We start from the raw sequence: 12,795 nt of genomic DNA, 5'->3' as shown, positions 1-12,795 counted from the left end.
GCTGCACAGACAAGCGAATGAGTTGCAACAAGAACAGGAACAGTAGGGGGCGCAACATGCACTCATAGATGAAAATGTGCTCGTACAAGTTATAGGTCCATCCAAACAGCTAGCACGGAGCAGACTTAGTGAGCAGTGTTGTTGATCACATGCAAGGGATTCAGCAACATGCATGTCATTGTCCACACGCATGCGATCCAACCCATTTAGAACACTCACCAAGGAAAATACAAGAAGCAAGTTTGACTAGAGTTGAGCATGTAGTTGACAGTTGATGCACATGACCAGAATAACACTTTGGAATATCAGCACAGACATTATGCATCAGTGTGTTTCTGGTTTAGTTTCACCAAGAAGACCATGCGCATGCTAGCACATGAGTTGGATGAAGGAGCCACACTAATGCAATGGAGGCAAGAGTTCGCTTCAGCAAGATATCACCATGGGGTGCATGGACACCATCACAAATGACCAAGGTTGGCATCATCTCGCAACCTAAACCATCACAAGCATGTCAAAGAGTTGGTCTCACCACAACGGACCGAGTGTCAGTGATGTCTTGCATGGCTTTCTCAAACCATTTTGTCTCACATGAACACATGTGCATTGTAATGTAATGTCGTGTCAAGTGGAAGTTCAAATGTCAATAGTTGGATGTAACAATCATAGAGTAGACGAAGAGTCATGAGGGTATATGAACTGTCACCAAGGGGAATGTCAAGGGTCACCCCACCCTTTTCTATAAATAGAACCTCATAATGTATTGTAAACGCTTTTGGTCATCCAAGCTTCTGATAAGACTATTGTAGAGAAAGCTTGGACAGTATTGTAACGAGCCTTGGCTTCTCCACTATACAGAGCTAGTACATATCTTTGGAGGAGCAAGTGGTTGTGGCTGTAACATTCCACTATTGGAACTAGTGGTTGGACATGGATGTATTGTATGACTGGAACTTACACTTCTTAATATAACAAAGCCAACATGTTTCATGCATATGTTGTATTGTATTCTATGCTATCTGGTTTACTCTAAATGATATATGTATTGTTTTCTTATGCATGCATGTATGGACTATTATGTATAAGTATGTATGAATCTTTCTGAAATGTGTTGTTGGTTTAACCATCACTTTTGATTGCTCTCTAACTTGCTTTCCATCTTGTGATGCATCTTCACTCATGTGTTCCCTTCCAAGCCAGGTAATATTACAGGTTTCTTAGGGTGCACTCACCTCACCCTCAGTGCATTAGAACCTCTCATGCACCTTCCTTGTCTTACTACAGCTGTCACACCCTTTCTACCAATAGAGTTATCTTACTTTCCTCTGTGCGAAATTGTGGTCAAGGCATTACCGTACAACCCACTGCTGGGAATCCTACACCAAACAGTCTGAGGTCCAATTGGGACTTCTTACCGGGGAGATCCCATGACATTTTGGCAGGTCCAACACCATCAACACGCTATAATGACACAAAGTTTTATCCACTCCTACTGAAAGGTCAGCATTAATATTAAATAAATTCAATGCACCTAATGTCTCCCATTTTGTTGTTATCAAATATCCTTTAGTGGCATTACATTAATTTCATGTAAATGTGACTATAAAGCATTAACTTCCCAACTTCCCTATTCAAATTAGATTTTTTCTTAAATCAAGAATGTGTCTTAACTCTTCCAATTACCATTAGTTTCCATTCTATAATTTTATCCATACCTTACCATTTCCCACAATTTTATGTTTTCCATCATCCCCCAAATAAACATATCGAAAATCACCTTGAAAATAATCTTGAAAATATTTCTTATGCAGTGTGGCATGAGTTCAAGCCCCCGATTCTATCTCCAGAGAATAAGAAATGTTATCTATTGAAATTATTAAAGCACCTTGTAACACATCACCTTCTACATTTTCTTCCTTACTATTATCTTGTTGTCCATCTCATTTTCTTCTTTTAGAGACCAATAATATTTCTTCTTATATCCTTTCTGCCCATAATTCTAACATTCTATCCTCCCTCTAAATTTGGATCTACTCTTATTAAACTTCCCATGATTCCATGGGCTCTTTCTCTCTCCCTTTGTCTTCCCCTATTCTCTACATTCAAATCATTACATAATGTTTCATATGTGTTTTTCCATCATGTTTCCTCGCATAGGATAACACAATGATGTCACCAAACTTTAAAGCTTTTGAACCATAGATAGAATTACTCACATCCATGACCAAGCCATTCCAACTTTTTCACAATGAGAACAAAATTAAAAGAGCCCTAACTTCATCATGAAAGTTTAGTTTTGTAGATCTTAATTGACTAGTGACCATGTTAAGTTCATTTAAATTATTAGCAACAGACCCCCCTTCTGACATCTTCATATAAAATAAGCACTTCATAAGAAATACCTTGTTGGAAATTGAGGATTATTCATATAATTTAGCTAATGTTGTCATCAAAACCTCCATTGCATTTTCTTTTAAAATGTTGAAAGACACTTATGCTACCAGGCATAGCCATATTATTCCCAATTCCTTTATATTAATAATCTCTCATTCTTCACCTTTCATAGTCATTGGCTAGTTTATTATCCCTCCCAATGGTAGAAAAATATTTTTCTAATATAGATAATCTTCCATTTCCATATTCCGTAGTTGGTATTTTGGTTATTGATTTTCTTAGCCCTAAAACATTCTTCTTCCATTTCTCCCACTTGAGCCAGGAACCCTCCTTTCCTATTAGTTTTGTCATCCAAATAAACCTTTGGCTCTCATACCAATTGTTAGGAATAAAATCACATAGCAATAAATTAAAATTAATGTGGATGTTGGGAACAGGATCCCCCAAGGGCAGTTTTGGGGCTAAAAGCCCATGTTTTGTGTCGAATTTTGTAATAAACTTGTAAAGACTCCACATTTTGTGGTCGTAGAGCACGAAGGTGTCATGAGTCATAAGGAGTTGTCCGCCCTTATTTTTGTAAAAGTAAAGTCGGCTGTAAAAGATCTACCCATGGTCCGCGGACCATGGGATTGTATAAAAGGAGCTAAGAAAGTAAGCTCTAAGTAGTTCAGTAGTTGAGATAATTCTTAGAGAGTGATAATTGTGAAGTAAGAATTCTAAGTGTTGGGTTGTAGCATATGTAGAGGCTCTATAGCTGAGTGCAGAGAGGCCTAGGATAATTCTTAGAGAGTGATAATTGTGAGGTAAGAAGGCTAAGTGTCGGGTCGTAGCGTACGTAGAGGCTCTACAGCTGAGTGCGCAGAGGCCTAGGATAGAAGTTCACAGCTGAGTGCGCGAACCCCTGCAGCTGTGTGCATAGGGTGGATAGAGTCTGTAATCACTTGAAAGATATCAATAAAGAGAAGAATTTTGCAAATTCATTGTCTTTGTTCCTGTTAATGCATCTTGACATGTTATGTATGAATTTCATTTATAATGCTTATATGATGCGCGAATGTATGTAATTACATTGGTTAAGTGAACGCAAGTGAGGACATTTGTTTATGCGGTGCTAACTATGGTTGTCTAATAAGATAAGTAAGACACTCAAACTAGTTTGGGAATCTGCACGGTACGCTGCCATAGCAGCACAAAAGTACCTAAGTCGCAGGTTAGGGTTGTGCGAAGGCCAATAGCACCCTTTCGCGGAGGTACTGAAGAGCGGAATAGAGGTCTAGTCTGCAAAGCCCTAGAACTAAGTGACCTATGTGAAGGCAGGGATAGAAGGAATAAACCAACATCACAACCATCTCAGGGTGCAGAAACTTGGTTCTAGCACCCCCCCCATACTGCTTTTGGTGAGACTTTGGTCCACGCTCCGCGAGATGATGCCGAAAGGGCCAGTAGTGTAGGGATTTGTTTGGCTAACTAATGTTGAACCTGGGTCAGGCCCCCTCAAGCCAACAAATGGTTCTGTTGTCGGGACCAAAATCTACATAATAGATGTGTGATGTCATATCACTGGAATCCAACTAAGAAAGAGATCGGAGACTAGCTGGATAGAAATATCAACAAATTTGCAACGCATGAAAACAGAATTTTGTGACTGACAAAGGAACAGTGGCTAGACAGGTAGCTATATACAGAAATACACGAGATATTTTTCTGCTCCTTTTCGGTTGAGCTATACAAGTGGATCACCAAGCTAACAGATAGCCAAGGAAGGTGGAAACTTGATGGTCCTATTGTTTGGACCACAAAGTTGGTACAGAGATTGGAAGCATCTGAGGATAAGATCGCTCGCACTGTCGATCATTGGCTTGATCACGTCATCGGGGGATTTGTGATTGAATTCATGGTCGATACCTCAGTCAGCTACAGCGAGGTGGAGAAGTGCTTTTTAAGGGACCATGAGGTAAGTAATTGAACTCTTTGAATACTTGGATTAAAATGTTATTGTGAGAAAAGCGGGTTATGCAGCTACCTTGATGTTTGGAGCTACGCAAAGCGGAAAAACTTACAGGAATGAAGGAAGAAAGGGTCCTGAATATAGTCCATTGATTTCACCTCTATAAGGTGATGAAGAAGGATTAGTGCAGGCTTCTACATGAAGTGCTATTCAGTTAATAAGACAAGGATTCCCGCGATTACCACCTCCGCCCACACCACCTCCAACTTCACCACCATCACCTGCGACTTCGCCTATACCACCTCCACCTCCGCCGTAGTTCAGTATGGAAAATTTAGCGAAGCTGCCTTTGTTCAAAGGCTTTGGAAATGAGGACCCTGACGAGTTCTGGTTCATTGTGAAAACTGTATGGGAAGCTCGGGGTGTTACAGATGATAACATGAAGAAGGCGACTTTGTTTAGTGCTCAACGAGATCGCGCACTAACCTAGTATATCAAGTACTCTAATGATAACCCAAATGATGGAGTAGCAGACATCCAGACAACACTGAATAGAGAATTTAGTAGGACTAAATCTAAGGCGTAGTCGATTGTGGGGTTCAAGGAAATCGTGATGTAACCAGGCGAGACACCTTGGGAACTAGATCAGAGGTTGAAGTATAAAATCCGTGAAGCTAACATGAACTTAACAGATGGACATCATTGCAAATGGTTTGTGGCTTTGCTGCTATCACACTTAAGGGTTGCGTTGTCACAAGAGAATATAACGACTGAGGCAAACGCCTTGGAGACTACAATGAGACTGCATGAAACACCGATGCAAGATCCAAATCTAGGGGTTCAACAAATCCATGCGCAGTTGAAAAATATTTTCCTTGAGATGCAAAGTTTGGATCGGGACAGAATAGTTCGACCAGAGGTGCGTGAAAAGGTATGGTGCTTGAAATACAAGGGTAAAGGGCATGACAAAGACCATTGTCCGATCTTTGCAAACTACATTGCAGGAAGGGGCCCAATGCCTTTGAGGCAAAATGCTCAAGCAGGACCAAGCATGGGGCCTGCATTGTGGTGCACTATATGTCAAGTAGTAGGAAAACATGCCACGAATAATTTTCATTTGCTGCAGAAGCTTGTACAGACACCGCAACAACTGTTCTGCAACTTCTGTAGGTTGTTAGGGCATGATGAGAGTAATTGCAGAAGCTATGAACTAATGATGTATAGAACTCCCACCTATAGAGTTCAGGCAAAAACGGGACCCCGTCACCAGAGCACGGGGATGGCACAGACAGGCTTTCAAGGGCACGGACAAGGATGAGGCGGAGGAGGACCTAGTAGAGGTCAAGGATAGCTGATCTGCTATAATTGCAGAGGACTAGAACACAATACCCACAATTTCACTAACCTAACACGTCTATCATGCAAACATTTCACTTTATTTGATCATGAAATAGAAGACTATCCTACGTTTATAGCAAGGATACATGACAAAGGGGCGCTACCACCTCAGCCTACTTAGAACATGTAGATGATGAGGTCTGAGCCACACGAAGAAGCTTTGAGCATGAATATAGTTCTTTGAAGTGGAATGACAATAGGATATGACAAGGGGAAATAACCCGAAGACAGTACATGGGTTCGCAAAGCTCCAGCGAATGAGGTTGAGTTTGATTTGGAGTGCACACATGAAACATTCATGGAGGCAAAGAAGAGCTTCGCTGAGGCCTCCACCTCAGGGTGCAAGGATAAGGCTGATCAGGGGATGGACCCTTCTATGCTTACAACCTTCCTAGAGACCTATATGAAGTGACTGCGCAATAGCAAGGCTATGAAGGGGCTACAAGAGCTTATAGACAGATGTGCAAGAAACACCCTGGGTGAGCCATGCGTAGTACGAAAGATTGGTAAGCATAAAACAAGGACAGGACGAGAGATGAGACTGACCACACAGATAGGAGAGTATGAAATGGATTAGGTTATTTTGGACCTGGGGTCAGATGCGAACATCCTACCAAAGCAGACTTGGGAATGGATGGGGAGACCCGTGCTGCAACGGTCTCTGATTCAGCTAAGAATGGCGCACCAGCAGAAGACCATCCCCATGGGGCGGTTGTAGGTGGTGACTATAGATATTGAAGGTGTGAGTGCACTGGCTGACTTTGAAGTAATAGAAATTGTGGATAACAACAACCCCTATCCTGCACTCCTAGGAATTGATTGGGCTACTGATATGAACAGGGTAATCAATCTAAAGAAGTAAAAGATGATATTTGAGAAGAAATCACTCTGTGTAATAGTAACCCCAGATCCTACTGAAGGATCGCGCTATATTGGACCAGTCCACGATTATGAGAGCGATGATGATCTAGAATGTACCTATAAGATAACAGCGTGAGACCAAGATTGGGTAAATCCAATAATGGATGGATGAATTACATGGGATCGCAAGAGTTCCTACACCTCAGACTCTGATGAAGAACTAGAGCGCTAGTAGAATTGGTTACATGAAGCAACTACACTGAGTTGTAACATGATGACCCGGTCGATGTGCTATGTGTCGTGGGAGGTAAGAAATATGCCTACTTATGATGGCTTGAATGATGTAGATATCTTTTTGGATGCATTTGAGAGGGAGGTACCAGAAAAGCAGCACTTCCAAGCATTGGACTGGGCACTACGCGCTACACCTGCAAGGTGGTGGGGTATACACAAGAGAAGCTTTGATGATTGGCGCGAATGTAGGAGAATGCTGAGAACACTCTTTGGGAAGCCAAAGGTGTGGATAACGGACAAATATGATGGGCAGGATGATCTATGCGTGAACTTGGCCAAATGGACTCAAGCTTATGGAGATAAGCCCCAACCGGAATCGGTGCACTTGTTTTGTCACACCATAGACGTCGTGCCGATAAATTGGTATGTAGAGACAGAGATTTGCCATGGTACAGGTGAATGGGATATTTTGCACGAGGGATTCATAATGACATTCAACTTTGAAGATGGGTTTTACTGTATTGGTGAGGCGCTACAAGAAGTGAAAGCAGCAATCTTTAGGATACCGCAGGATCCCTTGGACCTGATTCAGGCTGAGTGTGCTACTCAATTGAGTCACGTGTTGGAATGCTATAACATGAATGTTGAAGAAGAAGATGAGGATCCACGAAAGATTAACATCCCTGAAACAGAAGGCCACTGCAAAGTTGAAGGACCACAGATTGAGAATCCTGATATAACCGCGCCGTTGAAAATGAAACAAGTAAACATTGGTACGGAGGCAGAGCCCAAATTCACGAATATTGGAGATTACTGGGACAACGCGACGGTGGATAAGGTTGCTGAATTTCTTCGTGAATATTGGGATTTATTCCCTACCAAGTTTATGGATCTAAAAGGGATAATCGAAGACCTAGGTGTTATGAAGATCACGTTGAAACCTGACATGAAGCCGGTTAAGAAAAGACCTTACTGTCTTAATCCGAAGTAGAAGGAGAAGGTCTGCTTAGAGCTAAACAAGATGCTCATGGCAGGCATCATTGAGCCTGTGTTGGGGGGGAAAATCTGCAGATGGCTATTATTGTTTCAAGAATATGATTTTGAAGTCATTGTGAAGCCTGGACAATTGAACGTGGGACCAGACAATATGTCACGCATCGAGATAGGAGAAGAGCCCACGAATTTGGAGGAAGGATTGCCTGATGCGCAACTATTTGTAGTGCGCGTCATGGATGGTCATTTTGAGGATATCGTACACTTCCTAATGACAGGGATTTCCCCAAAAGGATACACTATCCAATAGAAGAAGGAATTAGTGGTGCACACGACATATTTTTCTGTCATTGTTGGGCATATATATAAAATGGGGTCTGATGAGATATTGTGATGGTATGTACCTAAGTTTGAAAGAAGCAACATCCTCACAAATGCTCATGGGGGAGCCGTAGGAGGACATTACGCAGGGAGAGAGACCGCACAGAAGATTCTACGCACAGGGTTGTGGTGGCCAACCCTCCATCCGGACTCAAAAACGTATTGCAAGGTGTGTGATGTGTGTCAAAGGACTGGCAGGGCATCACAGAGGGGTGAGATGCCTTTTAATCCATAGATGACATTGCCACCCTTTGAGAAATGGGCGATAGATTTTGTGGGACCCATTCAGCCCCAAGGAAAAACAGGGGCGAGGTACATTATCACCATGACGGAGTATTTGACTCGTTGGATGGAGGCACAACCTGTGAAGGATTGCACAAGCATGACTGCTGCAAAATCCCTCTTTGAGTATGTACTGATGTGATTTGGTTGTCCAAAGATCTTAATGAGTGATCGTGGTACGCACTTTTTGAATGAGATGATCAGCACGCTAATAGAGGAATTTCAGGTATATCACCAGAAGAGCACACCTTATCACCCGCAGGATAACGGGACAGTGGAAGCATTCAATAAAGTGTTGGAGAACGCAATGACCAAGGTTTGCAACACTCAGTGAAGTGATTGGGACCTATGCATACCTGCAGTACTATGGGCTTATCGGACGACATGCAAGAAGTTGACTGGACAAACTCCCTTTAGGATTTTTTATGGTGTTGAAGCGGTAATGCCTATGGAATATATTGTGCCTAGTCTACGCATAGCAGCACTCACGGCTATGACAAATTGCAGAGCCCTAGAGGAAAGGCTCACACAGCTAGATTAACTTGAGGAAGAGAGATTTCTAGCTGGATTTCACCAACAAGTCCAAAGCCAGCGTGAAAAAGCATGGCATGATCAACACATTAAGCTATCCACCTTTAAGGTAAATGACTTAGTTTTGTTATATGACAGTACGTGTGATAAATTTCCAGGGAAATTCATAATGCATTAGTTAGGGCCCTATTTCATTAAGGAGATTACCGACAGAGGAGCAGATCAGTTGGTAAAATTCAATGGAGATCCGTTCCTAGGAAAGTTGAATGGCAGTCGACTGAAGCCATACACCAGCGGTAGGCCATGTGACTAGATGAAGGTAGTATAGTCTTAGCGCTCCAGTTGGCTGAAAGGAGGTGCGGGACTATAAACTACACTACCCGAGTTGGGGAGCTGTCAGATTGGAGGATTGCGCAAAGCAAGGGAGTATCACAGGGTTCGTGGCAGCGCGAAGGGAGCTGCACTACCTAGGGATAAATCATGCAGGTCAGCTGGAAAGTGACCGTTAAAGTCATTGTTCATGATTTGACAGTAGAAATGTGGCCAAATGGAGTGGGCAGTTGGTATTTAAGACAAAATTTATGGGTCAAATCCTTGAAGATTTGCCGCCAATCCAGTGTTAATGAACTGAATTTGGGGGGAACTGCTGGATTTGAATTCAAAATTCCCTATAAATTACAAGTGGCTATCCAGCGAAAAACACTTGGCATTTTGAGAGTTGAGTTGTTGAGCTCTCAAGCACACATGAACCGAGAATTCTTCGAGGCTTTGAAAGCGACTCCAACATTTGCAAACCTACCAGAGACGTTGCGAGCACTGTTGCAAAGCATTATGTCGGCGCCCACAAAAGCCATAGATATCGAAGCGGAGGAGTCGGTGCTGAAAGTTGAGATGGAGGTAGAAGTAGCTGTTCCATAGGTCTCCGAAGTCCCTAAATCACCAAGGACACAGAGATCAAAGCCGACCCCACCCAAGGAAACCATGAAGGATAAGAAGGGCAAGCATCCTGCCATACCGGTGCGCGCATCGCCATGAAGAAACCCAACAAATCCCACCACACAGGACAATCGCAAAGCCATAAATTTAGAGCTGGAGGAGGAAGAAATCAAAGACATCCTGATAGATTATGAGAGTATGGGAGTTGAAGTGGAGGAGGTTGAAGCCCAAGGTGCTAACCATATCACTCAGTTACCTGAGTACGTCCCTCCAAGCAAGCCCAAGAGCAAGGTACCGAAGGACATCGATGAGAGAAAGACCCCATTGCAAACCCCTTTTCTTCCGGATGAGACTGTTTTCGATGGACCGCGCTTGGCATGGGTGCCACTGCTAAAACTTGAAGACTGGGACTTGGCTGACCATGAGAAGTTCCCACTGCTGGCAACCGAGAAGTTAATGCGCCTTATCATTGATAAAAATATTGGAATGACCGCATTGGAGCCACGGAGGTTGCTCAGAGGAGTAGACAAGGTAGGATTGATCAACCTGCTTTGGGTGTCGCACTACAACCGCACCCAGGTGATAGTATTGGTCATCAAGAAGCTGTTGTGCTTGGTGCATGATGGGTGTTGTGGCCAAAGGAGCCAATACCCATCATGGATAGATTGATTCACTAAATAACACGATTTCTATATATAAGAGTGAATCCGGCCATGATATTTGGCAGAAAATGTGGTGAATAGGCCCTTCCAGAGTCTATGAAAGAAAATTTTAAACTGGTGAAGAAGTCAAGTAGATATGCTATATCCAGCATCTAGGACCCTACTATGAAGGTAGTCACATGTAGGTTTTAACCCCGTACATAAATTACCTGCATACAAATTCTAAAACACAGAAAATAAACAATACGAGAGCATAACACATAAAACACATATACACAGAGATTTTCCCCTAGATTCCAAAACTAGGACTACGAGCTTGATTTTTCATTATGTTCCTTTCAATGTTACAATACATATTTATACATGCTGAAGCATCCAATACCATGGACCGAAAACCATCGCACCCAAAACCATGGACCGAAAACCATTACGTCCAAAACCATGTGCAAAAAATCATGCACAAAACCATAGGTAGGCCCATCCCCCATAGAGTGGGGTTACCTGCACCCCTCAAACCCCCTGCGACTCCCCCCGCTACGCAATCGGCGAAAAGAAGGGGGGGCTCCGCCCCCTTCTAACCCCCCGGTTAACTACGTGGGCCAGTCGTGGAAAGAATATAACACAACCCAACAACACATAGATCTTAGCAGGGAAGGTGATGAGGAAGTGTCACGCTGATGAGGTGTCGGTGCCTATCATCGCATTAGCAGCCCAATGCGTCAAAGGAGTCCAATTCAACTGGTTGGACTACCTTCACGAAAAGTTCTTAGCAAACTGTCGCGAAGCACAGGAGCTCAACAAGACCTTCCACTACTCGTGGCTCTTGTTGTCAATTGTGCTGGTAGGGTGGGAGGTTCCAAAGGACATCCAGTTCCCTTCAGTCATGCCAGACCTCCCAGAAGCAATGAAGTACACTTCGTTGTGGGAGACCAAGGATGCGTAATTAGTCAAGGACACCAAGATATTCTAGATCTTGATGGAGATGAACATCTACATGGCCATCAATCGCAAGTCGTGGTTGTCACCTACGGTGTATGCCAACCTACAGGGCTATGTAGAATTTATAGCAGACTTTCACCATGTGTCCATTAGTGCGTGAAAGGACCCTATGTAGAAATGGTATGACTTGCCTTATCTGGCAACAGATGATGCCATTGATGCGGTACTTGATCAATGGTTGGCAGAGTGGCACACTACAACAGACTTGGTGGTGGGAGGAAGAAAGTCTGTCGTGCAGAGAAAGGAGGAGGCCAAGCTTAAGAAGACACAGCTAGCCAAAAAGAGGAAGAAGGAGGTCGTTGATAAGGCCCGGGTGGAGCACGAGGCCGTGCAGTAGATAGTGTAGCAGACAAGTGGGACAGAGCGAAGCTCTGACAAAGGTGTGAGGTCACCTTCACCTAAGATAGAGGAGGAGACGGACAAATAGACCAAGCAGCATGGCACAGACCCACAGGAAACGTCCACCTGCATCAAGCACCCAAGGGAGCAGGAAAAAGGATGGTCCAGGAAGAAATCAAAGGCTACCAAGACATCACTGGACCCTATCACCCTAACAAAGGGTGATATGCATGACATCGGTGACACATTAAGGGATGTCACCGTGGAGGCCCTACAAAAATTTGAGCAGCAGCAGTAGATAATCTTGGGGGCTATCCAAGCAAGGTTGTAGGAGTTGCAAACCCACGCGTCGCAGGCTGGCAAGGTGTCTACCAGCCTGGCTATTAGCACTTCAGAAGTTGCCGAGATGCTGTGCGCGAAGGTCTCCAGTGCGATAGTGTTGCCTGATGGAGCACTGACCATGGAGAACAAAGCTGACAAGCCCATTGTTAGCACCCTAAAGGGAGTAAGGTTGAATCTGGCAGTGCTCCCACGTGAAGCGCTCCACCTCTTGTAGGATGGAGTGATTGCAGAGCTGAGGGCCTATGAGCATCGCACCCTCCAGTTGATTAGTGAAGAATGGATCAACAATGAGCATATGGCACTACAGCAAGATTCTACCATCATCGCTGAGACCGAGGCGACTAATTAGAGCAAGCGCATTATGTAGGTCATCGAGGAGGTGTGTTGAATGGGCCCACAGTTGGCCATTCTTGAGGAGGATCCAGTCGAGAGGCACATCTGCAAGCTGGCCACTGGGGTGCACGACACTCGTACTGAGATGGCAAGGGCTCAGTT

Source organism: Pinus tabuliformis, chromosome 2_1 (genome assembly GCF_031772625.1).
Source record: "Pinus tabuliformis cultivar Carrire ecotype Pingquan chromosome 2_1, CPIR1, whole genome shotgun sequence".
In the NCBI taxonomy this organism is placed as follows: Eukaryota; Viridiplantae; Streptophyta; class Pinopsida; order Pinales; family Pinaceae; genus Pinus; species Pinus tabuliformis.
The sequence above is the reverse complement of the archived record's forward strand: the minus strand, read 5'-3'. Positions refer to the sequence as shown.